The sequence below is a fragment of the Carettochelys insculpta genome, chromosome 8, assembly GCF_033958435.1.
Source record: "Carettochelys insculpta isolate YL-2023 chromosome 8, ASM3395843v1, whole genome shotgun sequence".
In the NCBI taxonomy this organism is placed as follows: Eukaryota; Metazoa; Chordata; order Testudines; family Carettochelyidae; genus Carettochelys; species Carettochelys insculpta.
In genome coordinates this window covers 72583951-72611944 of record NC_134144.1, presented here as the reverse complement: position 1 = coordinate 72611944, position 27994 = coordinate 72583951, and the positions used below count along the sequence as shown (strand labels likewise).

Sequence of the window (27994 nt, the reverse complement as noted above, 5' to 3'; positions counted from 1 at the left end):
TTGTTAACTTCTTTACTTTGAATTTAAGAAAACAGTGCCAAATAATCATTAAGAACATATTTGCTGTGGTTCTCCAACCATGTAACAGTGCCATAACCAGGCTGTTTCATAAGCATAGCAGCCTCGGCAAACGGGGTTTCAATTAGCACATAATGCTTCATGTACCAAAAGTATTATATTAAATGTGAAGTAAGCTGTCACTGGGGACTCTTGATCTTGAAAGAGCCCTAAAAAAGGTGTCACCCAAAGTCAAATGTAGTCATGGTTATTTCAGGATAGTGGATTTTATGTCATTTTAGGCAGTGAAACGATTTTAGCTAAGCAATGTTCTACCCAGGATCTGCAGGGGGACAATCCCTTTAAGAGCAGCTTCTAACCTCTGGCACAGCTGAGGATCCTGGCATTATCCTCACCCTTGAAGCTTTGCAGCACAGGTGTATTTTGGGTAACACTTTTGGGAGCTGTCTACTCCTCCCCTGCACCTTTGCCCCAAGTTTTCTTGGGCACATCCTAAGGGCAAGTAGCAAGCTGCTCAGATGACATGGTGAGATTTCCAGCCACATGAGAACGAGCTCCTTGTCTTGCAGAGATCTTTGGATGTGGAGGAAACTGGAGCTGGATGGAAGAGCTGGCCCATGATGAACCCAATCAAGTGTGAATTGATACTAATTAAACTCTCTGGGGACCTCGCAATTTCCGCCACTCTGTCTTCAACTGAAAGTATTTGTTTATTGCTAGTAGAGATAATGCACAGCCTTGTGGGTCACTGCTGGGCTCAAGCCTGACCTGGGATACTCAAGGGAAAAAAGCTACATGTCCTTCCCCAGTTAGCAAGATGCCTCCATTCGTTGGTCTCAGACAAGGACTTGCCCTCAGAAATTTACGTGTCTCCCAACCATGAGGCTGGACCATTGAAATCCACTCTACATAGGTCTAAATAAAAAGGGAAATTGCAGCTAGTGCATAATGCAGGAGCCTATATCCTGAGGCAATCAAACCCAGCAGAGCACATGAAAAGGATTTTCTGCAGTTGATACTGGTTCCCCCTGTTCTCTGCTGGCTACGCTTCATAATTCCAGCAAAACGATGGATGGGAAGCTCTGGCTGTCAGACTCAGAGATCGCCTCTCTCCTTCTGCAGCTAGGATCAGCTGGCATGAGCTTCACAGAGGCCAGATACAAACTTGAGGGTAAGGTGCAACAAGAGGACACGATCAGTTGGAAATTTAATGCCCCTTCAGCAAAACATTCTGCAGTGAAGGAGAGACAAGGGAAAACCACATGGGATGGATGCCAGGAAGCGAGTGAAAGCTCAGCGTGGGAAAGCTGACTGATTCCACTGCACAGATGGGATTGTTCTCGGCATAGATGCTTTAGACATGTTGACAGACAGACAAAGAGATGATAAAATATTGTGCAAGCTCACCCTTTTTGAGTGAGGACTGTAAGGAGCAGTAACGCCGATTAGTCTTATTGACTTCACATGTACATTCAGGTTGGTAAGGATCAGATCCATAAAATCAACAAGTCTGTGAATTGCTCCTTGTTTAAGACCTCGAGGGACCACCTTGTCTGAGCACCAGCAGAACACAGCCCAGAGAATTTTACCAAGCAATTCCGGCCTCATGCCCCATCGTTTCTGGTCAAACCAGATCATATGATGATTTGATAGAATTCCAGTCTTGATTTAAAATATTTAAGTCCTGGAACCTCCACCCCATTACTGGAAATCATCCTCATTCTTCAGAATTTGTATTTTACATCCCGCCTGTTCTCGGCAGTGGTGGTGAGCAGGTATAGCTTTTATTGACAAAGCGAATCCTTTAACTGTGGATTATATATGCGGAGCTGGCCTGTGTCTTTGTTTTTGCAATTAGAGGTTTCATGGTGGTTTGGGAGCAGTGGAATACGATCGGATCTTTGTCTTTTTATAGTATAAGTCCTTCTGGATGGCACCTTCTTTTCCCCTCATATGTTTTTAGAACACCATGAACATTTTGGGTGTTAACATAACATAAATAATAATAAAGAAGGTGGGACTGAAAGATTTCCTGATTTCTCCCTACACATACTCAGCACAGCAAACAAAGCTCTTACAGTTGATGCACATGTTATAAACTATGGTAGGGCATGCGCAAAGAGGAGGAAGAGAATCTGCGGAGAACAGTCCATATCCATATTTAGGGCGTGATCCAAAACCTACTGAAGTCAACAGAAAGATTCAGTGGCCTTTGAATGAGACCATTACCCCAGGAAGGGGAAGAGTTACCACTAACAGTTAAAAGCCCTGGGAAAAGAAAAGAGACCGATAAATAACATTTGCCCAAATCAAAACAGATGTTTCACCTCAAATCCACTTTCTGTTTCCATGAGAATGAAGACAAAGAACATCGCGGCTATTCGCCTGGTCTTTCATTCTGACTGTAGAGACCCAATCAGTGGAGGGCTGCGGTCATGTGACCTTCCCAAGCTTTCTGTGTCATAAATGAGTCATAGCAGCAGAACTCACATAAATATATTGGCCGGGAAAGTCCAGACAGTTTGATTCAAACAGCTACAGGCAATAAACAAAATTCTACATCTCATTTGCCTGTAACCATCAGTTACTTCATACTTTGGGGTGGATTTTTCCCATTTCAGCTCCAGGGTAACCGCCATCCCAGCAATCTTTTGGAAGCTGTTGAAAGCAGAGGTTCTGCTGACTTGGATCAAAGGTAATTAACACCTGTATAGCATTTTGTGTGAAGTGGAGACTCATTTAGGGGTTGGCAATTAAATTCTCAGGGGATCCTGTGTCCACTGAGCAGGCACCAGCCAAGGGCTACAGGATCTGAGCAGAATTTTCCCTTGCTATGGCAGGTCCCGGGTGACGTGGCATCAGGCACAGGAATCGAGAGCGAAGAGATGGCCTGCTTTTGTTTACATAAGAATGGCCAAATGGGGTCAGACCGAAGGGCCATCTAGCTCAACATCCTGTCTTTTGACAGCTGCCAGTAGCAAGTGCCCCAGCAGGAAGGAACAGAAGAGGTAATCATCAAGTGATTCATCCCTTGCCGCCTATTCCCACCCAGCCTCTCACAGGGTCTAGGGAAACCATCCCTGCCCATTCTAGCTAATAAACATTGATGGACCTTAGAGAACACAAGAAGTCCTGTGGCACCTTATAGACTAATGGATGTTTTGGAGCATAAGCTTTCGTGGGCAAAGACCTGCTTAACCAGATGCATCTTCTTGTTGTTCTCGAAGATGTGGACTAACACAGCTACCCCTGTGATGATTGATGGACCTATCCTCCATAAACTTATCTAGATCTATTTTCAGATCTGTTATAGTCTCAGCCTTCACAGTATCTTTCTTGTTTACCTTCTCCACAACCATGATTTTACGACTGATTATAAAAACATCAAGGACCTTAAAGGCAAAACAAATTGTGCAGGATCGTGCAATGAAAGACAATCAGAATAATGCTCGTGTTCTCTTTGGAATTTTTGACACTGAAGAACACCAGTTGCATTTTTTTTTAAAAAGAGATGTATGTAGCGTCCTGAGAATTTCTGGAGGATGGCACATGATTTCATATGCAAACAAAACCAGTGCCAGATTTGGAAAGAGTCAATGGGATTTGAATGAGGCCTTCACTCACTCTCTGACAGGGCTTTTTCCTTGTTTGAAATTGTGACAGACTGACAACATCCTGAACAAACTTTATGCACTGAAGCTCAATTTGACTGAATTAAGTTAAACCTTATTGGATTAGGGTTAATACTGAAGGGTACATTGTATTAAAATGCCATTGAGTCTGTTATTCTGGCCTTTTATGTATCTTCTTGAATAGGGAGCAGGGGAATGGATGATTTCTTCCATTACCAAGCCTTTGAACCCAACAGCTGGAGAGGTTCATTTAGACTAGTTTAAAATGGATTCTCCGGGGACCAACAAAGAAATGGGTTTTGGACACAGTTTGGCTTTAAACTGGCTCAGGGCCTTGTTCCTGATCCAGAAATTTGACAGGAGCTTTGTCTGATGGAGGGCCCCAATTTGTAGGGTAGGATGGAAGCTGAGATGGTCCCCGGTGGTGCCAGGTGAATAGGTGGGGCCCAGTGTGGCAAACTGACAGTGGAGCCTGGCCGGAGCATGGTGGATGTTACAATCATCTGGAGCATGGGGTCCTGAAAGCACAGGGCCCAAGGCAACTGCTTTGCCCAAAGGCAAGGACTGGACCTACTGAGCCCCACATAAGACTGGGGGCTGTGTTGCTCCCCAGAACACATTGTCTGAGGGACCCAGGAGAGACAGTTGCAGCAAAACAGGGTTGGTGGCAAGAAAGTTGACAGAAACCAGGACTTCTAATAAAACTTTGCTGAACATTTTGAAGCCAGAAATGCAAGTTTTTGCTACAGAAACCTGAGTCCAGTGGTTGGACCTCTAGTGCACATAATCAGAGAACAGAAACACACCATACGGCCTCTGCGTCCCATCAGATCTAACCAATTCAAGCTGGAACGTCAGATTTCAAATACCCATAAAAAATAGTTCAAAACACATCGCCAGGCCAAGTACTACTCAGTGAAATCATTTGGTATATTGAATAAATTTGAGAAACCGTCCATTTGTATGCAATTTGTAAATGGAAAAGAAGGCTAAATTCATTAACTATAAATGTTCTTTATTTGGCCAGCTCTATCAATCATTACACAACGCACAATAACGTGACAGAAACTCACTCCATTAATGGGAGGTCATTTCAGCCCATTAAGTCTCAGATCATCAAAATATTTTTTTTATATGCGGACTTGTTTTTTGCCTGTCTAAAATTGGATTTATGTCTGAACTGCCACGGCAAACAATTCGCTGCCATCAATATCAGAATGGGATAAGAGTCTGTGTTTTTAGCCTTGAGCAATCAATATTTTTTAATGGCTAAGAAATAAACAAGCCCATTAAAGTAGAGCAGGGGGGAAGCAGTTAGTGAACTCACACGGAGATGTGAAGTCCATTGCTTCAGCAACATTTTACTGTTTCAAAACAGCACGCGGAAAGTCCTATGATTTTTAAAAGGCGCGCTCAGCCAAATGGGTCCAGAGAGAAGAGGCACAGAGAGTGCAGAAGGAAGCTGGAAAATGAAATCTTCCAAATAAAGTGACAAGTCCAAAACTAATCAGAACTAAAGTTCAAAGAAAAATCTGAACCGAAAGAAAGCGAAAACTATGGAAACAAGGGCCCACGGTGATGTGTGTGTAACAAACACCATGTGCTGCTCCCACCAGCTTGTGTTCCGAGTTCAGCTCAGGTCATCAGAACTCATCTGAGGTTATTTAAAAAGTGGTGTTTATATCTGCCTCTGCAATGTGTACCCCCCTAGGGCTTTCAGAGTCCAGCCAATGTTTTGCCTTCAGAATTAGTCTTCCTTCACACTTGAGTTAATTTCTTACACGCCTCCTCTCTTTACCCCTGCCCTTCCAAATCTCTGTGTTAGGACCACTTCTGAGTTTTAACACAGTGTGACTTCTGGAAGGGCTGGGCCATTTTATAGCTGTCTCCCACTCATCCACCTTTTCTTGCCCCACCTCTGAAGAGGAAAACAGCAAACACACAGAGCGTGAAACCTGAGAAAGCTGTGATTAAGGGTGGAACCTGGAGTGATTGCAAGAAGGACCACAAGGTCATAGGCCATGAAACCAAGCTTTGGAGAGCTACTGAAGTCCTCTGTTGATCAGCAGATAAAGCATAATGTAGGCAGCTGCGATGCTAGATTTTCCCAGCGTGCTTTAATGCTCTCCTGGAGAGACCTCGCAGACCATTGAGAAACTGTCTCCATGGCTTCCCTGCTCAGGCTGTCAAGCGAAGATTGTCAGTTGTGAACATAGTATTCATGATGGGGGAGGGAAGATCATCCCTCGTGACCACAGATTATAGAATCCTGGAGCATTAGAACTGGAAGGGACCTTGAGAGGTCATCAGGTCCAGTCCCTTGCCCTTGAAGCAGGACGAAGCACCATCTAGACCATACCTGTGATAGATGTCTGTTTAACCTGCTCTTAAGTATCCTCCAGGGATGGAGATTTCACAACCTCCCTAAGCAATTTATTCCAGTGTTTAACCACCCTGACAGTTGGGAAGATTTTCCTAATGTCCAACCTAAACCTCCCTTGACGCAGTTTAAGCTTCTTGGAGCCAAGAAGTTCCCATGTATGCTCTGTGGTGTTACATTGCTGGGAGAACAAAACACTCCTTCTCCACAAGCCCTGTGTGGATGAGTGGCCAGATATCTTCAGCTGCTCTTTCCAGATTAGGACATCTGTTGTGTTCAGTCATGGGTCTACCCCAGCAGAGTAGAAGGATTCAGCTGGTGTCAGGGGGAAGAGACCAGCCAGTAAACAACTAACTATGACGTTGCTTTTGCTATTCACTGTGTGTTCAGTAGCCCCCTCTAGAGTAAGACAAAAATAAAGAGAAGGGCTTGGTAGCCAGCATGATTTAGGTGTACAGGAATTCTTTTTCTAACTCTTCCTCTGGATTGCATTGGCGTTTTCCTTATTATCTCTCATACTGCTTTCCCTTCCTTCTAACAGACCGTCTGTGCGTTCCCTGCCCCCAGGAGAAGGGCACTAACCCTTTCCCCAGTCCTGTCAGATGAGCCCAGCACACAAGCAGCCATCTTAGGGGGATGTTAGCTAGCCCACAAACTGGCCTGAGGTCAGGATTTATAAGGAGTTAAGGCTAATGAGCCAGCCACACCTACTGCCACTTTCAGCCTTCATTCCTGAGCCCGGGAAACCTAGGAATGGGAGACAGACAGGGTTGTGGGGAGGGGTAGGTGGTCTTTTAAGAGCACTGGGAATTGTGTGAAATTTGGCCCATGGGGTTAAAAGCCCATCTCTTGTTGCCTTGCGTGAGGTTTAGGAGAGCGACTCTTCAAAGCTCTGAGGTGGTTTTGTGCCCCATCTGCCCTCCATAAAGCCTCTTTCTGAAGCAAAGTATCTCCCCTAGGTTCTTGCTACAGAGCTGCCTAATGCTGCTTAATTTTTAAAGACTAATTATTAGTCTTTAAGGTGCTACAGGAGTATTTGGCTTTTTTTTGTGAAGCTACAGCCTAGCCTGGGTACCCCTCTCAGATTAACACTGTTGAGACCAACAGTGGGTGGGGTGGGGTGGGGTGGGGAGGAGGGCTACTCTTTACAAAAAAAAAAGTAAAAGCAACTTCTTTTGGGAACTCCCCTTTCTGGGTTTTCCTATGGTGACTAAAACAAAATTAAAGTGTTGTCTTGTAGTTAGAGGGGGGAAGAGGTCTTGAACTCCTAGCTTTGCTGCTGCCTACTGTATACCCTTGAGGGCTTAAACCAGCTCATGACCTTTCTGGGCTGTTCTACTGTTACAATATTATTTATATGACCAACCAGTGTGCAGGGCTGGTGGGCAAAACGCAGTTAAAGTGTTTTGAAATACAAAGGTAAATGTAATTATTAGCTGTGATTATTAAAGATAAAAAGGTCTCTTGCCCCATTATCTTTCAAGCCAGGGTTTTCCAAACTTCGTATAGTTGGAACCCGTTTTTTTCTTCAGTACCTTTTTTGGCAGCCTCAAAATATAAATGCATACTTAAAAATGAATGAAAAATGAATTAATTTTCACTGCTTATTATTGATTCACAATAATAATAATACATAATAATATAAATCGTGATATAAATACTTATGTGCCTAACTTATTGCTATTACATTAATTACAATTTAACCAGTAGAATTTTAACAGTTGTAAAGTTTAAGGACTAGCATTTTTTTTTTCTAAGGACCGGTATTGGGCTGCAGACCAAACTTTGGGAAATGCTGAGTCAAGCCATCAGCTACTGAATAACAACTTTATGGCAGTCCTTGGCCATATAACACATATTGGTTCTTTCTCTGAACTGGAAGATCAAATATTTAGAGGTTAGCCTAGTTTGCTGAAAGAGCTGGGAATGATTATTGATACAGTGATAACAGCCATGGCTTTATTTTTGCTTTTCTCAGCAGAAAGGAGAGACAAACCTAGTGTGTCTTTTGGTTTGGGACAGGCAGTCTTTGTCATCAGGCATTTTTGTTACTACACATTCTCAAAAGAGCAATGCTTGCCTGATCTGAGAAAAGTCACACAGGTTGAACCTTTCTGGCCCAGAACTTTCGGATGTGGCAACATCCATGGTCCATCCAACATGATTTTAGTTAGCCAGATGTCCACCTAGATAAGATGTGGCCAAGTTTCTTGTAGTTCCCATTTCCAGCCACCGGTCCTGGCTCTGGCTCTGGCTCTCAGAGTTCTGTGCTGTTAATTAGCTGTAATTTACCCTTAAAAGTCTTCTAAGAGCCCAGTAAGCAGTGGTAATGCGCAGGACGGTATTGACCACCCCTGGTTCAGCAAATTTGTTTGGCACCCGTAAGGTCCCGAGGGTGACAGACTAGAAAGGTTCAACCTCTGGTTCATTGACCCATCTAGCCCAGCAGCCTGCCTTCTGATAGTGGCCAGTTCCAAATCATAGAATCATAGGGCTGGAGGGGACCTCAGGAGGTCAGCTAGTCCAGGCCCCTGCTACAAGCAGGATCAACCCCAAAAAAGCCATCCCAGCCAGGAGCTTATCATTCTGGGACTTAAAAACCTCAAGAGATGGAGAATCCACCATCTCTCTAGGCAACACATTCCAGTGTTTCACCACCCACCTGGGAAGTAGTTTTTCCTAATATCCAACCTACACCTCCCCCACTGTAACTTCAGACCGTTGCTCCTTGTTCTGCCATCTGTCACCACTGGGAACAATTTCTCTCCATCCTCTTTAGAGCCTTCTTCAGGGAGTTGATAGCTGCTATCAAATCACCCCTCAGTCTTCTGCAAACTAAATAAGCCCAAATCCCTCAGCCTCTCCTCATAGTCTTGTGCTCCAGCCCCTTAATCATTTTTGTTGCCCTCCACTGAACCTGCTCCAGCACATCCTCATCCTTTTCATACTGGTGGGCCCAAAACTGGAGACAATATTCCAGATGTGGCCTCACCAGTGCCGAATAGAGGGGACCAACCACTTCTCTAGATCTGCTCACAATGCTCCTCAATATGCTGTTAGCCTTTTAGGCTACAAGGGCGCACTGCTGACTCGTATCCAGCCTTTCATCCACCATAGCCCCTAGGTCCCTTTCCAGTGTACTGCTGCTTATGCCATTCAGTCTCCAGCTGATTCTTCTGTCCCAAGTGCAGGACTCTACACTTCTTCTTGAACTGCATCAAATCTCTTTTGAATAGAAGCAGAAGGGATCTCAGGAGGTCATCAAGTCCAGTCCCCTACTCTCTTGACAGGACCAACCACCTTCCCTTTTTTAATCTATTTACCCTAGATCCCTGAATGCCCCTTCAAAGAGTAAACTCATAACCCTGAGTTTAGCAGGCCAATGCTCCAACCACTAAGCCATTCCTCCCTCCAATTCTTTGCAGGGAATTAACAGAATGGGTAATCATCAAGTGATCCATCACCCCGCTGCCACTCCTGGATTCTGGCAGTAATTTGAGTCCATATTAGGAGTACGCACAATGGTGTGTGTAAACAGAGATATAAATTTACTCTTATTATTTGTATTATACCAGCCCCAACCAAAACAATGGATTCTTTGTGTTAGGTGCTGCAGAAGCACAGAATAAGAGACAGTTTGTGGCCCGAAGAGCTTACAATCTTACAAGCAGGTAAGACCACCAATGTGGGAGAAAGGAAGACTTTAGGGGAACTCAGGCATGGCAAAACTAAACAACTTGCCTGCTCTGACAGAGGCAGGAGTTGAACCAGATCTTCACAATCCAGAACACATGACAACAGAATGGTACCCAGACATTTCATGGCCTCCCTTGGAGCTGCTGGTAGTGAGTAACTTAAGAGTGTGGTTAGGGATGTACCAGCTATGTAATCTTTAGTTGAATATTCCCCCATCATCCCCAACACCAGGATAGAAGGTGCTGAACACCAGCTGAGAGATGAAAGAACATTTCAAGTATTAACAAGAACAATGGACAGATGAGCCATTTCATAATAATTCTGCTGGAAAAAAAAGTTGTTGTGAGCCAGCTAACCTCCAGAACTGATAATGGGAGGTGATTGGACATCACAAGGGCTGTTCTGCTTCCTCTAAATGTCGACGTGATTCATACAGAGCCTGTAAGTTGCCCATTTTTGATACATTGCAGAAATACTGGGCTCTGGAAGCACAGGGATCCTACACCAATGAAACTACGCAACACTGGCTGGACTTAGGAAACTCTCAGGTTAAAATAGCCTTTGAGACAACTGTAGAGGCTCCTGCAGTAAGCTCCAGAGGTCCCATAAGCAGAGGTCAAAAGGTCACATTTTGGCGCTGTGCCTCGGACAGGTTGCTCAGACCTGATCTAAGTAATATGAGATGTTCAGAGCCTCTGGGGCTTCTACCCTCCTTCAACTCCCATAGGCTCCTTTGAGTGCTGGCTGCTCATTGTAAATGATCATAGAAACATAGAATCTTTGGGCTGGAAGAGACTCCTGGGGGTCATTGAGTTAGGGTATCACAGCCGACAATTTAGGATACCAAAACTTACCAGATGACAGCCAATTTTAAAACAGCAGATAAGGAACAGGCAAAACTGTAGAGATGACTGTTTAATGTGCTCTCATGATTGCTCTGTGGGTGTGGCGGCAGTGCAAATATGTGAGGAAGACCTGGATGAAACATGCGAAAGCTAGAATGTAAGTCAAATGAAGTCGTCTCCTCATTGGAGCAGAGCAAAAATTACAGCCTCTGGGGAAGAGCAGCGGGAGGGAAATGGGCAAATGTGGGAGGGGAATGTCCTATATTTTATGGGTTTATGGGATTGCTTTGGGAACATTCTATGGTGGGTGTCACACAGGAGGTCAGAGGGGATGATCATAATGGTCTCTCTTGGCCCTGGAACCCTCTGAGCCTGGGTGGAAAGTTATCAGTGCTTCTCACACTCCAAGAGTTGCATAGGACATGGGAGTAATTTGAGCTATAATCTGCAAACATCACTGGAGCTAAATCTCAACAGCCTGATTCTTGAAAGCAGGCACCTGTGTTATAAGTGATCTGTAATATGTCCTGCCCTCACCTCCCTGTGTGCCCGAAAGGTATATTTGCTAAATCACATAACAGCATGCACAAAGTACAGGTTTGACCTCCCTAATCTGGCACTCTTAAGACCTGAGTGGCCACAGACCAAGGATTTTGCTGGACCAGGGGAGCTCAATGCTGCCTCACTGGCTTGCTATCCCCACTCCCAGGCTCCCCACTCTCCTGCAGCCTGTGGCTTCCCAGCCCCACAACTTCTCAGCCCCAGTCCCCCACTCCACGTCCCGGCCCCACATGCTGGCTTCCCTGCCCCCAGGCCACCAACTTCTCCAGCCACGGGCCACCCGCTTCTCTGGCTCCGGCAACAGGCCTCTGGTTTCTTGGCCCCAGTTGCCAGCTTCTCTGGCCATGGCTGTCCAGTCCTGAGCCATCCATTTCCCCAGCTCAGCTGCTGGCTTCCCAGTCCACCTACTTCCCTGTCCCAGGCCACCAGCTCCCCTGCTACAGGCTTCCTGTCCCGGCCATTGCTCCCCATCCCGGCCATTGCTCCCCGTCCACAATACCACCGGCTTGGCTTTCCTTCCCCCACATCCAATGGAGGCTCTCTGCTCCCGCAGTATCTGTAGTCCTGCAAGACCACAGAGGTTGCCAGACAAGAAAGTCCCCCGGATTTCAGAGGTACAACCTGTATGACTTTGGAATGAAATCATCTGAGCTGCGTCTACACGTGCACGCTACTTCGAAGTAGCGGCACCAACTTTGAAATAGCGCCCGTCGCGTCTACACGCGTCGGGCGCTATTTCGAAGTTAACTTCGACGTTAGGCGGCGAGACGTCGAAGTCGCTAACCTCATGAGGAGATAGGAATAGCGCCCTACTTCGACGTTCAACGTCGAAGTAGGGACCGTGTAGACGATCCGTGTCCCGCAACGTCGAAATTGCTGGGTCCTCCATGGCGGCCATCAGCTGGGGGGTTGAGAGATGCTCTCTCTCCAGCCCCTGCGGGGCTCTATGGTCACCGTGGGCAGCAGCCCTTAGCCCAGGGCTTCTGGCTGCTTCTGCGGCAGCTGGGGATCTATGCTGCAGGCACAGGGTCTGCAACCAGTTGTCAGCTCTGTGTATCTTGTGTTGTTTAGTGCAACTGTGTCTGGGAGGGGCCCTTTAAGGGAGCGGCTTGCTGTTGAGTCCGCCCTGTGACCCTGTCTGCAGCTGTGCCTGGCATCCCTATTTCGATGTGTGCTACTTTGACGTGTAGACGTTCCCTCGCTGCGCCTATTTCGATGTTGGGCTGAGCAACGTCAAAGTTGAACATCGACGTTGCCGGCCCTGGAGGACGTGTAGACGTTATTCATCGAAATAGACTATTTCGATGTTGGCTGCACGTGTAGACGTAGCCCTGAGCTGCTCATACAATGTAATATGATTCTGCCATTCTTGGGCACATGAGGTTCAACTGGCAGGTGCAATTTCACTTGGTGCTGCTGCATTCTATATTCATATAAGGATGTGCTAACGTACCACGACCAGCACGACATTAAGGTGCCAGGCTTGCAAGAGACTAAGAGCACAGCCCTGGCCCCACCAGTGTTGTGATTTGTGGGAGGGGAGGGCTTGAATTTGGAGCTGTACTCCAGCCTGTTTTAAGGTAGGTTTGAGTCATGGAGCTCAAAATTGGATCTGTGTCAGAACTTTAAAGTCTGGGGTCAGGGCTGGGGGGAAACCTGACTTAAGGACCATGACCTAAATGAATATTCCTTTGTGAAACCTACAATCAACCTGTGGAACTCACTGCCACATGATATCTGTGAGGTAAGTAGTATGAGATTTGATAAAGAATGTATACAGATATACAAACATCTAGCTAAATTAGACGGGATTAAATAATGAGAACTATTGCTCCTCATTCTCCTAGAGATATGACATTGGTTGGCTTCAGACAAGGAAGATTTTCTTTCAGAGTCTTGTAAATTTAGTCTCTAGGTTTCTATACCGCGCTCATCACTATATTATCTGAGCACTTTAAAGGGGCTTTGTGCCAACCTCTAAAACGGCCGGCACTGGCCATAACTGAATATAGTTTACCAGGCTAGCCCATTTATCGATATGTCACACTTTATACAGTTCATTCCTACAAATAACAGGCAAACATTGTGTAGAAGAAGGAGAATAATTATCATCATAATACAACTGTTGGTCGGTAGAGTTGATTGAAAATGGGTTTCCCGACCAGGGGCATTTCCAATATTTTTCATCCTGAATCAGGACAGAAAGACAAAACATTTAAAAACAACAGAAGGCTCAGGAAAAAAAAAAGTAGTTTCAGACATTGTACAATACAATGCTGTGATAGTTTACATCCAGATGAAATATTTATACATTCCGAAATTGAGACACTTCATTTCAATTTGTTGACTCTAAACAATTTTTTTTGCATTTGGGGAAGATTAGCGCTAATTTCTGTACCTGCTTGAGCTTATGCAGTGCCTTGTGGGCGCCATAGTTGTGAGGCCCTCATACCCTCTTTCTCTCCTGTGAACTCTGCTCTACTGGGGAATAAATCTCCCATGATTCACTGCTGCCTCTCTTGAATATGGTCTGGGCTTATCAGTAATCAGGTTGATCACTTTGGCCAAGGACAAGAGACCTGAACTGCTGAAAGTGTTGACGGGTCCTTAAAGTTGAATGAGTCCAAACTCTTCTTGCTGATGCGGGAGGGTCAAAAGCCAGATCTCCATGTCAGCACCCCTGTCCTCACCATTGCAGGAGACAAAAATCCTAGCTCAGAATTTTACAGTTGGGTTCTGGCTATCTACTGGGACCAACCAAAGCCCCAATTCCAGACACACCTAGCTTTTGGAGAGGGTTTGTTGAAAGTCTGCATAAAAACCAGCATCTGAACGTTTAGCCCTTTTCTATCAAAAAAGAAAAAACCCTACAGAGCACCATAAAAAATTAGGTAACAAAGTGTAACTGGTCATCTCAGACAAAGCCATCTATTAATATACCCTGTGAAATAGGCGTAGAAGGTGGGGAAAGCCCACTACAGTGCAGAGATTGGAGCCAAAACTCCCTGTAGTTGCACAGCTTAATAAGATACAAATTGGGTGCCTACAAACAGGAAGCCTTGAGTTTGTGCGCTGGTGTGACAGCAGCAGCGCTGAGCTCTATAGCCAGCCACAAAACACACACACACGCACAATGTGCAGCAACCTCATCTCCTGTCTCCATTAACATTCATGTAAATCAGAAGCGATGTCAGCAGAATCAGTGAGTGACTTCACACAGGTGGGAATGAATTCACAACCAGGCTTGACAGAGCCAGCTGTGAGTTGAGAATGACATAAATCAAGAGTAGCTCCTTTGAATTCGGTGGCATTACAGCATCATGAAGCGGGCATAAAAGCCAGGGGAAGGATCAAGGGGTAAATTGCACTGAGTTGCAGTCTGTCATTTGACTAAACTTTTCAGAATTGGTTGGAATCCCCGCTGCAGGGATGTGAATTTCTGTAAAATTGCCTCTCATGTATACGTATGTAAATGAACATAAAAAGTGTGGAGGCAGGAGGGCGGGGTGGGGTGTGACACTGAAACAAACATCGAAGAGGACAAATTTCTAGGTCAAGTAGCTTTGTCTTCTCCAGCAATGACTATATCTTTGGAGTCAGAGAAGAACAATATTCGTTTCCTTCCTGTTGTGCAACAATTCGTTTCCAATAGGTTGTCTCCTGCAGAGGCCCACCAAAACATTGTTCCTTAATGAACAAACTATTGAGGGGAATCAAAACATTCAGGAGAAGTGATCTTGGCTGCCATTTAAAAATCTTCCTCTCTTTCCTTTGTCCTCCCCCCCTCCGGAAAACAATGACGTTTTTGCAGCACAAGCGGCGGATGAGAAATGCATGAACTGAGGATATTGGATCCTGGGCATAAAAGAGACAGAGAACAGCGTCTGTGTGTTTCTGCTGTCTCAGAGGAGATGTGGCTGCCCTGGAATGTGAAATTAAACAAACCCTTGTTGCTTTTATTCTTCATTGTCACCGTTATTATTATTTTTATTATTGTGCAGACAGCTCATCCGTAAAGCAGAGACTGAACAGAAAGTGCTCCAGATGAAGGAAAGCTTTTAAAGCCTTCAGAGGATGAATTTGAAGGCAGGTTGTGGGAAGCTCAGCCCAGCGTCAAACCACAGCTACCTGGAGAGCATAAGACAATTCAGCAAACTTCATTGACGTTTATAGCGCCACTAAAGTGTTTCCAATCAGGGGTTCAGCCAAAAGATAACAGTCCCCTGAGGTATTTTTCTGCTGGCGAAGCAAGAATGGTTCAGATGTAGGGAGAAGTGGGGGACAATGGAGGAAGAGTGCTTTGGTTCATGCTGGGCATATGCAAACCTCAGCAGTTACAAACTAAGCAACTGAAATGCAGGGATTTGCTGAACCCTTTGGGTCTACTAAGTAAGCCAGAAGTTTAAGGATAACTTGTTTTGTCACACGCCTGTGGATCCAGACCCTCTCAGAGCTTCAGAGAAACCTGTGCCACTTCTAGCTTTGGAGGGCTCTCACCAGGATGAAGAAGCCAAAAATGAACAAGTCTTTACCTTTCAACACGCAGGTCACGAGTAGTGGTTTGTTTATATAATCAGCTGACCATAGACTGGGGCTGGAAGAGACCTTAGGAGGTCATCAAGTCCAACCATCTGCCCAAAGCAGGATCAACCCCAGTTAAATCATCCCAGCCAAGACTTTGTCAAGCTGGGACTAAAAAACCTCTAGGGCTGGAAATTCCACCACCTCCCTAGGTAACCCATTCCAGTGCTTCACCACCATCCTAGTGAAATAGTTTTTCCTAATATCCAACCTACATCTCCCCCTGTAACTTCAGACCATTGCTCCTTGTTCTGCCATCCGTCACTACAGAGAACAGCCTCTCTCTATCTTCTTTAGAGACCACCTTCAGGAAGCTGAAGGATGCTATCAAATCATCCCGCACTTGTCACTTCTGCAAACTAAATAAGCCCAAATCCCTCAACTTCTCCTCGTAGGTCATGTGCTCCAGCCCGCTAATCACTTTTGTTCTGCTGCACAAGATCCTCTCCAGTGCATCCACATCCTTTCTACACTGGGGGGCCCAGAACTGAATGCAAAACTCCAGAGGTGGCCTCACCGGTGCTGAATAAAGGGGAATAATCACTCCTCTAGATCTGCTGCCAATGCTCCTTCCTAATGCCATCAGCCTTCTTGGCTACAAGGACACACTGATGATGTGTGAGGACACATTCCTCACAGTCAAATCTCATGCCCTCAGAACTGATATATTTTTATTAATCTCGATGAACATTTTTGACTCTTTAATATGATAAGTCTATACCAGTTTACCAAAAAATTATGTTTTTTACAAAATTGCATGTCTTATTTGCTTAAATTGGCAGCTCTAAGCTGAGAGAGTTGGTCAAAGTTAGCTCTGATAGGGATGCACCTAAAAACAAGTTGCAAAACATATCAAAGCTCAGAAAAGTAGCAAGTGTCTAAATTTGAAGTCTCCTTTGAGCTCAAGGTCAAGGACAAATGAACCGCTCTTCTGACTGGCCATCATCCACAGTACTAGCAGGATGTGCCGCTGTACGAACAGGTGAATACAATGAATTCCGTTCTCTTTGCCAAGGTACTGAAATGCTGAAAACAGAGACTGGGTCAACCCAAAGAATCGGACCCAAGGGATCCTGGAATGAGACATTATTTTAGTTATATGAATACAGGCCAGGGTTCTCCCCAGGGGGGTTGTTTACAGCTGAGATGGGATCACAGCCCCATTGTATTGATAAATGTGGGGCGGGGGGGGGAGCTGGGTTGCTGGTTAGATTGTTCCTGACTTTGTGGCAGGGGGAATCCCAGTATGGGATAAGTTGTGAATCAGAAATATAAGCCACCATTAATTCCAGATGCAAAGGTAAGTCATCAGACAGGCTGCTGACGGGGGGTTAGGTTGGGGCGGGGAGGGGGCAACCGCAGAGGGACAGTGGCAGCCAGGAACTCTTGGCCCCTTTGAAACACTGCAAGAGCATCACCTCTGAGGGCTTTGGCAGGGGCTCAGTGCTGTACTCCAGGCAGCGCCTAGACCTGACTGCCCTCAGCCCTGCCCCTTCCACCCAAGGCTCCACCCCTTCTAGAGGCGTGGAATCTCACCACCACCACCTCGCTCCTGGGCCCGCCGTACCTGTTGGCTATGCTGTGGACAGAGCAGTACTCTAGGAAACAGGGTGCCTGGTTTCTGTCCCACTGAGCTGCTGGGTGACCACAGGAAAATCACGAAACCTCTGTTTCACTTTCACAAGCAGGATATTGATATTGATATCTGCCTTTGTAAAGTGCCTTATATGGATGGATTTAAAAACCTAATGCATAAGAGTGTTGCCTTATCATGACTGTCAACATTTCAGGCCAGAATTAGAGAGGGTGTTAAACAGCACAGATCGGTTTAGGTTGGCAGTACCTCAATTATTTGCACAAGCTGAGGACCACGTTTTGGAAGCTGAAAGATTTCAGAGGCAACAGCATTCATTTTTTTCGAAGTACGGAAATCCCACAGCATCAGAGCGTGCCTTAATTCTGCAACGCCCTTCCTTGAAAGACTAAGGCCTGAAAGTTGTTGGATATTATTATACAATTAACTCTCTGGGGGAAAAGCCGAAGCAAACACATAGGGTAAGTGTAAATCCAACGGTCAGAAACAGTCAACCAGTCTAGTGCTGAAAACCTTTCCACTGTTCTCTGAAGGGTTTGAAATGTCATTTGCAGCCTGCATTCTATTTTTAATTATAATAATAAAACCGTCAAAGAAGCCTCAGGAAAGGAATTTTATAAATATTATCCTAGAATCAAATAAATGCATTCCTTTTCATTGGGACATTTTCCATTATAAATAGCCAGCTTTCCCAACCCTCAGCCAACAGCTCTGCATACCATCTGTTCTCTGATGTAACACTAGAAAATTCACTCTCTGGACCGCCGACTGAAAAGCTCAAGTATTGGTTAGCCACAGAGGTGAAACATAGCATCTCCCAGAATGCATTTCTCTGAGGAGAATGACTCATTTTCAAAGAGAGACAAGAAGAGCGGAGACAGGTCTAATAAATATTATCTCACTCTATCTCACTAGTATTGTGGACTAAGCATAGGTTGTTGCCTTTCTTCAATATATAATAAAGTAAATAGTGATGTTGAGTGCCCAGCTATGTTAGAATGTCCTGGGAAGTTTGGGGGTTGACTCGCAGAAAGTTCAGGACACCTGTCCTTGGAGTCCATTCAGACATCTTGATTTTTGATGTCCAAAAATGGGGTGAACTAATCTCAAGGCTCAGTTTAGAAAATAGAGGCAAACTGGAGCTAGTTAGTAAATGCACTTTTTTTTTTCCTTGCATGGAAAGTTTCCACTTTTTTGATGAAAAAACCAAATTACAACTTTTTCAGCTAAAACTGGAAAATTACAGGTGGAGAAAGAAATTGTTCAGATGAACGCAGAATATTTCTCTTTGGAATTGTAGCTGTGGTGCATTGTGGGCATTGTTCTTTGTATGCTGCAGGTACTCCCTGCCTGGACTACATCTCCCAGGATGCTCCATGGGCTCTCCTCTTTCCCAACTGCCACAGAGCCTCATGGGTATCCCATATCCATGATGTATGTACAATTTAAACAGCAGAATTAATTCAGGTGATATCTGAACTATGCCTTTTATAAGGCAACGGGATAATATTTTCAGCTCAGGCTTTGGGTGTTTTAGCATTTCTTTTTTGATGAAAAGCTGATTTTTTTTTCACAAAAAAAAAAAGCTTTCACTGAAAAAATGTTTAGTTAAAGCACCAGTTTTCTGTCAAAAGGAAGTTTTGATGGGAAATTTTCCAACAGCTCTAAGGTCAACATATCTAAGATTTTTGTCCCTCCTCCAAGATCTCAAAGTATCCCCAGGATCTTTAAGGGGTTTGTTCAGGTTGACTGTGGTGTTCTCCTCATTAAGGTTCAGAAAGCTTGGATTTAACACAAATTTTGTTTATTGAACCATCACGTGACTGTAACACAGCAGCAACCACAGCCTGGTTAACTGCAGCCCTGTATATAACTAGACTTGTCAGAACTGGGTACCAGTTGAAATGACTTAAAAATAGAAAAAAAATCCAAGTTTATTTTTAAGTTCTCTGACTTCTTGTTTTAATCAATTTCATTTTCACTATTGAGCAAAATTATGGTGCTTACATGGTTTTTCTTCAATTTTATCCATTTAAATTTTCACAGGTGTGGGAAATCGTGAGGGAGGTCAGTTAATGAGGAGCTGCAAGAAATACTTATTTCATGACAGTAGCTGTTCACATTGGAGTCAAGGCTTTATCACCATCCACACACAAAGCTTACAGATCACAATAGACAAAGTTCTGTAAATATTGTGAAATCAAATTCCGGGAAATGCTCAAGCAGCAATTTTCTTACTCTGCCAAGCTGGGCGTGTCGATTAGGAGCAATGGAAATACGCTTTCCTCAGTTTGTGTGTGTCTGGTGAAATTGACATTTACCCACATTTGCTGCTAAAAATCTCACCCTGTCAAGCTCACCTGTAGCCCACAACCCCACCTCCCAAATAGGACAAAGGGCCTTGTTCTCTCCACGCCCATCCTTCTACAGCATCAGTACCCGCCCTGTACAGCAAAGAGCCAAAGGCCAGTTCAGGATTATTATTATCATTTGGATAATAGGTTTGTTATCCACCTGGAACTCACTCTGCTGAGCCTCAGTGAAATGCATTACCCTCTTCCACTGCAAAAGGACAACAGATCTTGAGATACAGCCAAGGACTGAATAGTAACAGAGAGATAGCCGTGTTAGTCTATATACCATCAAAACAAAAAAGCAGTCCAGTAGCACTTTAAAGACTAACAAACTAATTTATTAGGTGGTGAGATTTTGTGGGATAGACCCACTTCTTCAGACCATAGCCAGACCAGAACAGGCTATGGTCTGATGAAGGGGGTCTACCCCACGAAAGCTCAGCCCCTAATAAATTATTTTATTAGTCTTTAAGGCGCTACTGGACTGCTTTTTTGGCCAAGGACTGAATACCACATTGCGCTGTGTATATTCCCTTCCTTCTGTTGTTTCCACCTGTGTCTCAGACAACCTAAATACTTACCTTAAACTGCCAGACTGCCTCTCTGCTAAATTGCCTGTCATTTCTCTTCCCAACGGGGAACACCCACACCGGTAATTAACAACCCAGGCAAAAGCTCTATGTTGCAAGTTCTGGATGTCCAAATGTCCCACCACTGCTCCCTCCAGAGCTCAAGGTGCCACGAAGAAAGAAGGGTACTGTGCAGAGGTGAAACCAACTTAATTTAGTCTTAAAATGGCAAACATTCCTAGTTCCAGAACATATCTATGCCTCCCTCTCTCTCTGAATAGAGGCTCCCATGGGTTGGTGCAGGAACGCGAGCGATCCAGAAACCCCGGGATATGTTTAATTTCCGTTTCCCCACCGCCACCAACACAGATGCTGCTGTCCCAGGGCTATTTTGCATCCCACAATTGTACAAAGTTAACTTTGTAAAGGGAAGCAGCGGCTTGGGAAGGCTGGCTTGGAGGACATCCTACCTGTAGAGCAGGGAGGGGCCTGGTTTTTCAATTGGGCTGCTTAATTCGCCCCTTTCCAAATATTGTGGAAAGTTGGGAGTCAGCGATTTGTTTTCATACATTAGCATAGATTGCAATTTATGGGCCAGATGCCTTTGAAAAGAAGCACTGTGTGTTTGAGAACGTCTGGGGGAGAAGGGGAAAGAGACATATTCGCGGTGACCTTTTGCACTCCAAATGCTCTTCTTTTTATTTTTTTTTTTAAGAAAAAAATTCCTAAAAAATTTGAACTTTCTTTTAATAGCTGGCCACAAAGATTGCTTTCTTACTGCTCTTTTTTTTTTTAACTGTTGCTCTTGATTCCTTGCAGCAGCGAGGAAAGAAAATAAATGGAGAGAGAGGAAACTTCTTTCGGTGCTATCATTTTCAGTGACGCGCGTTTTCCGGGTGAGTGGAGGCTCCACCGTAAGTGGATTTGCATTGGGCACGTAAAGGGCGCAGTGGAAAAAAGAACCATAGGATTTTCTGCTTCGGTTGCACTATCTCAGCTGTTATTGTGAGTCATATGCAGAGACCATGAGACCACAGTGACCTTCTAGTCTGACTTCCTGCATGTTACAGACCACCGCCCTTCTCTGAGTTATTTCTTGTTTGAACAACAGCATAGGTACAGAGAGGGAGCCGTGCTAGTCTATACACTATCAAGACAAAAAAGCAGTCGAGTAGCACTTTAAAGACTAGCAAAATAGTTTATTCGGTGATGAGCTTTCGTGGGACAGACCCACTTCTTCAGGCCACAGCCAGACCGGAACAGGCTCAATATTTAAGGCACAGAGAACCAAAAACAGTAATCAAAGAGGACAAATCAGAAAAAGATGATCAAGGTGAGCAAATCAGAGAGCGGAGGGGTACAAGGGGACACTGCAGACACACAGAGAATTAAAGCACTGGTGTTGCCAATTTTATCCCTGCGCCTCACTGTATGTACTTGTGTGCTTAAACCTCCAGCTCCTGGAGTCATGTTAAAAATCAGCAGCTATTTTTATTAATTATTATTATTATTATTATTATTAAAAAAGTCAGTACTAGTTGAACCTCTCTTCTCCAACACCCTCGGGACCAGACCGGGGCTGGACAAGAGAATTTGCCAGATGATGTAAGGTCAATATTGTCTAGCAGCACATTACCAACACTTCTACTGCGCGCTGGGCTCTCAGAAGACATTTCGGGGTAAATTACAGCCAAGTAACAGCACAGAACACTGAGAACCAGGACTGGGAGCTGTAAACAAACTGTGTGGGATCACAGGAAACTCAGCCCCACCCATAACAAGTGGTCATCCTGTTAACTAAAATCATGCTGGATTACGGATGTTACCAGATGAGAGAGTTCTGAATTAGACAAGTTCAACCTGTAATAAGTTTCAAACCCTCATGATAGCAGAGAATAATGAAAAATTGACACCAGTGAGGTGAAGATTGGGCCAATGGTTTCAGTCCTAGCCTTGGAACTGGGAGAATGGGCTTTAAATCCTGGCCCTGCCACAGTTTCCTGTATGACCTTGGCTAAGTCACTTAGCCTGTTTTGTAGTTCAGTTTCCCCATCTCTCAAATGGAGGTAACGGAGCACACGGGGGAGTCATGAGGAGAAATACATTGAAGATTGCGAGGTGCTCAGCTGATATTGTGATAGGAGCCAAATAGGTACCTAAGGCAGACAGAACTACAACCTTCAATCTCTGGATGGAGGCTCTAAACAGGAAGGCAAATCAAATGAAGGCCACTGGTATTCTTTATAAAAACAGCTCCGAGGGTTTAAGCTAGTCATATGGTTTAGAGATATTTCAACACTTGGGTTGGGCTGTACTGCTATTTAATTAAATATGACTCATTGAGCTCCTGGCTTGGAAAAGATGCCAGGGTGTGAGGATACGGGTATTGTTCCTAGCAACACGAGGCATTTCATTGTATTTTGTGTGCATTTTGGGGGGGGATGGATTTTGGGGGTGTTCTGTGGTACCCATTTAAAATACAATTGTCTTGCTTTCTCCTTCAGCCTTTGCCCTGTCCCCAGCCCCTCCACTAGTCCCAGAGGCCCCCCCTCCCCTTTACCCCCTTCAGGGCCAGAAAGATGCTGAAGCCAAGACCCAGGCTGGGGGAAGACAAGACTTCCTGAGCCACTCCCACCCCACTCCAGGACAAGGACATGGTTGCTGCTTCTGTTTGGCTGCCGGGGAGTTGGAGGAGGAAGTGGGAGCCCTGTCCGTACCTGCCTCACCTCAGCCCACAGGCATCAGTGGTGGTTCTGGCTGGTGGAGTCTGCACCTACCTGCTTCCCCCTCCTCCAGCCCGGCCACTGGAGCCAGAGTCATCCCCCTGCCCTGTGCTGCTAGGATTGCCCACGCAGGCTCAGCCTGCAGACGTGCCACCATGCATGCAGAAAATGTCCCCACCAACGAGGGCCCCAAGCGGGATGGTGATGGGGCATGCCTCTCCCTTCTCCTCAGGCACTCCCTCTTAGTCATGCTGGGGCTTAGCCCTGGAGGCCAACACTCCACCCTGTGGCCAGGTGCCCTCAGCCTGCCTCTGTCTCTCAGGTCTGCAGCTCAGCTGTCATTGCAGCAACCGCAGCAACCTCTTTGCGGCTGATCCCTTCTGGGGTACCTCAAATTCCTTCTTTCAGCAGTTGTAGGCCATCTTCCCATCCCCCACCTCAGGCACTGCTCCTTCAGTGGCTCGTATGGGAAACCAGGCCTGCGCCCTTTTCTTGGTCGCAGTTCCTGGACTCTCAACCCAAGAGTTCTGAGCTCTTCTCTCAGCCCCCACTGTCCTTTCTCCAGGCTGCTTTCTATCTCCCTGGTCCCTCTTTTCTCTGGCTGCAACCCCCCTGCTCTTCTCATGGAGCAACTGCCAAAGCAGTCCTTGCCTGCTGCCAGATTCCTTTGCTTTATTAGACACTGCCTGTTCTTGCACCGCTGAACCTGCTTGCAATCAATTGCCAGCTGCCAGGTTCTTCCTCCAGGTGCAACCTCTGGAGCCAATAAGCCTACCTGGCTGTCTTAGCCTCATCCAGTGCTGCAGGGGCGAACGCCAGCTTTCCCTGTAAGCTGAGCTCTGGGGCGGCCAACCAGGTGAGATCCAGGTGCCTCCCAGCTAATTTGCAGAGCTCCCACAGCTGGCAGTCTGTGTCTGGATTGGCGGTGCACATGCCTTGGTGCACTTAACAAAATTTATTCCATCCACGGATGGAAAACAATGAGAGGGAACACTGGTGGACACCCCATTGCTGAGACAAACCACTCCACGGCGAGAAGGGGAATATGTCCGTTTTGCAAGTTTTTGGTACTATTGTATCTCCTTTTGTATTTGTGGAAAACTGAGCTTGAATTAGGCCTTTAAACCTCCAGGAGGAAACTTGGTAGGCAGTGTTCAAGACAGAGCAGCTGATAAAAGCGTTTTGCTTTCTCCATTAATGTTCCTTGTCTAGTGCCAAATGTTAGTGCCCTCATGGCCAAGATGGAGTCGGCTCTGCAAATGGCTCTGGCCAACACAGGAAGTGTCTTCCACCCCAGGCACACCTGTGCGCTAGCGTGAACACACACACCACCAGACTAGCCCAGCGACTAGAGGAAAGGGAAATTTTTATTGACAGGGAAATGAAAGGAGGAAAACAACAGGGAGAGAGACAAAGGGACTGAAATAAGAGGGTTGCATTCAGCTCAAGGGCCCACAGGCCACAATCTGAAAGGGCAGACACAGAGCAGTGCCTCCGCACTTGGACATCAGAGCTGTGTCTACACGTGCACGCTACTTTGAAGTAGCGGCACTAACTTCGAAATAGCGCCCGTCGCGGCTACACGCGTCGGGCGCTATTTCGAAGTTAACTTCGACGTTAGGCAGCGAGACGTCGAAGTCGCTAACCTCATGAGGGGATCGGAATAGCGCCCTACTTCGACGTTCAACGTCGAAGTAGGGACCGTGTAGACGATCCGCGTCCCGCAACGTCGAAATTGTGGGGTCCTCCATGGCAGCCATCAGCTGGGGGGTTGAGAGACGCTCTCTCTCCAGCCCGTGCGGGGCTCTATGGTCACCGTGTGCAGCAGCCTTTAGCCCAGGGCTTCTGGCTGCTGCTGCTGCAGCAAGGGATTCATGCTGCATGCACAGGGTCTGCAACTCGTTGTCGGCTCTGTGTATCTTGTGCTGTTTAGTGCAAGTGTGTCTGGGAGGGGCCCTTTAAGGGAGCGGCTTGCTGTTGAGTCCGCCCTGTGACCCTGTCTGCAGCTGTGCCTGGCACCCTTATTTCAATGTGTGCTACTGTGGCGTGTAGACGTTCCCTCGCTGCGCCTATTTCGATGTGGTGCTGCACAACGTCAATGTTGAACATCGATGTTGGCAGCCCTGGAGGACGTGTAGACGTTATTCATCGAAATAGCCTATTTCGATGTCGCCACATCGAAATAGGCTACTTCGATGTAGGCTTCACGTGTAGACGTAGCCCAGGAGTCCTAGGAAAAGTTGCCATCCAGGGGTGGGTCTTGGCTTCTGGGTCACTCGCTGTTTCTGGTTTGTTCTCCACCACCTCCCACACCACGGTGCCCTTGTCTCAGGGTACAGCTCCATGGCAGTGCCCCACTCTCTGGGGTCCTCCCCTCCCAGGGTAGCCCAAACTCCTACCTCAGTGACTTAGTGCCAGTCCTCATTTAGCCCTGCTCCTCAGGGGCGAACTGCATTCTGAAATGGCCTCTTATCATCGGTGAGGGTTTGGACCGGCCGCCTCCATGCACCCCTCGTGCCCTTGGGCCTTGTCTCAGGTCCTGCAGCCTGGGAGCTGGTCTGCCCAGAGCTTCCCCAGCTCGGCCTGCCTTTCTCCCAGCCCTGCTCTGTGTCAGGAAGCCGCTGTAACTTCCCTGGCAGCCTGGTCCCACCTGCTCCACAGCTGGAGCAAGTTTCTTCTCTTCCTCTCCCAGAGCCCCTATTTACAGACCCAGCTGGGCCCTAATTGGAGCTAATTGCCTCAGCATGCTCCCAGGGCTGGGTTTCAACCTTTATCCTCCTGGAGCAGGGGGAACACCCTGCCACAGCCCAATTTGCTAGTCTTTAAGGTGCCACAGGCCTCCTCATTGGTTTAGCTAAAACAGACTAACACAACCACACCTCTGAAATTTAGAGTAATATCACCCTCCCAGGCAGCCTAGCGAGGTATGACAGAGCAGGCCCCAGCACGGTAAATGAGTCTCAGCCCACAGCCATCAAGCACCGTTAAGAAGCACTCAAATTATTTCAAAACAGCGGTCTTGCTGTGTAGACTCATAACCATGACAGCCATCAGCAGGAATACAGGACACTGATGGGACGACATTACAACCAGCCCTTTGCCCGTGTGAGTAGACGGCAGCCATTCAAGGCTGACTGAGGGATGAGAAAATCATTGCTCCATGAGATCAGCCTAATCTCCACCTCGCTAGCTTCCACCCTCATCCTATGCTGTTGTAAGAGTCAAGCCAGAAACAAGTCAGGATGTTGGAGAAGCTATTGCTGCTGTTATGGTGCCCTGAACTCACGCTGAAGAGCTGAACCCACGATATCACGATCGTGACAAAGCCTGGCTATTCAAGATACTTTCCTCAGGCCCCTACGTGGGCTGAAGATGTGAAATGAAGTCCCCCATCTAGCGGCCTTTCAGTTTCAACAATGGGACCCCTCTTGTAGTAGGTGTATCTCTCCATTGTGTGGATTTTGTGTCATTCCTGCAATCCAGGGCTGCTTTTTTACCTTTTCAGTGTACTTGCACCACGTGTCTAGCCAAAATATCCAGATGCCGAGGTTTCACATCTGTTTTCGGTAGCTATTCCTTTTTAAATATGGAGGGCAGATCCTCAACTGGTGTAAGCCAGTGGAGCTCCATCTCAGTCTATGTTGATTGAAATGCATCTTGAAGTCAATAGAGCTGTGCCCAGCTGCGTAGTTGACCTTGAGCTATTACTGCAGTGCGTCTTACCCATGAAAGCTCATTACCTAATAATCAAACTGTTAGTCTTCAAGGTGCTACAGGACTGTTTCTTTTGGGACAGTGACACTGTACATGCTTCTGAGATAGTTTAAGAGTTAATCCCAATAGATCAGTCTGTAACGTCTTAACACTTGGGGAATAACTGTTCTCCCCCTGTAGCTGTCCAACACTCTGCAACAAATATGTTGCTCACAGAGAAAAATGAACTTTATGCTTCTTTGGGGAGAGAATATGTTGGAAATAAAGCTCCACATCCTTAATTAAGCCAACATAATGGCTCTGCAATTATCCTGATAGACATTTATCTTGGGATTAGACCAGAAACCCTAATGGGGAAAATCCATCATATCCAATTTTTGTCCAGATGCTTAATTCCACTGCTAAACTAATCCTGAAAGGTCTGTCAGCTTCATTAGAGTGTCACTGGGGAAGACCAGAACACTCCGGCCTGGAAAAATCAGATAGTAGGCTTATCTTCCTCTTCTCCTTCCAATTTCATCCTACCAGATGGGGGAGAAAATGGGCCGGGGGGAGAGGAGAATGCAAACTCTATTTCTAACTGTACCCAGAAGGAAAGCTGCATAGCAAAAACAATGCTGAGTGAATGTTTAGCGCTAACTGAGACAATGCTGACAGGAAAAAAAAATCTCAGTGGGAAATTCACTTTGTCTAGAGGACATGTGCATGGGAAACCAGCTACTTCGGTCCCATTAAAACCTTGAGGAAAAAAGTGGCCCTTGTAGCCTGGATACCAATGTGAACAGGTTGAGAAAGAAACTGAGTTTCAGTCATTGGAGAACAGAATTCCTGGGGAAATGTGTGGTGTAGCATGGGATGGGAAAGATCCCAAAAGACATGCAGTTTTGAATGATCTCTAGTGTTCATTCTAATAACAGCATTTCTTAATACAAGACACTGCCTCTGGACTATGCTACCCCTGTCTTGAGAGCAGGAGGTTTGCAAAGTGAGGGAAAATATTTCTGAACTAGGGTGGATAGTTAGTAGCAGGTTTCAAGGTCTCTGTCTCTTATGGCAAAAGGAATTTTTATTTCCATAGCTCCATGAATCTATGTGTACAATTGACCTGTGAGAGCAGCTTCCCCAGCAGTGTTTTGGTATTGCATTTGCAGCTGGGCCTTAAACGTCTAAAAAAAGAACCTCCATAGCTATATCTTTTTAGTGTGAATATTTGTTAGTTTCTTGTGGTAACTCACAATGGCTGTGTCTACACGTACTGCTTCTTCCGGAAGCTGCACAATAATGAGTTACCCAGAAGATGGTAATGAGGTGCAGATGCAAATTTTCC

The 27994-nt window shown here is 45.9% G+C and overlaps 1 long non-coding RNA gene across 2 annotated transcripts in view; it reads left to right on the top strand.

Annotated features, from left to right (window-relative positions):
• LOC142017107 (uncharacterized) overlaps positions 1 to 27994 on the top strand; it is a 361994-nt gene that overhangs the window by 49892 nt on the left and 284108 nt on the right. Inside the window, exon 2 of one of the 2 annotated variants that reach the window (XR_012646441.1) lies at positions 9638 to 9701. This is a non-coding gene — a long non-coding RNA (uncharacterized LOC142017107). Of the gene's footprint in view, positions 1 to 9637; positions 9702 to 21049; positions 21127 to 27994 lie in introns of both variants that reach the window. The other variant, XR_012646440.1, reaches the window with a different exon arrangement.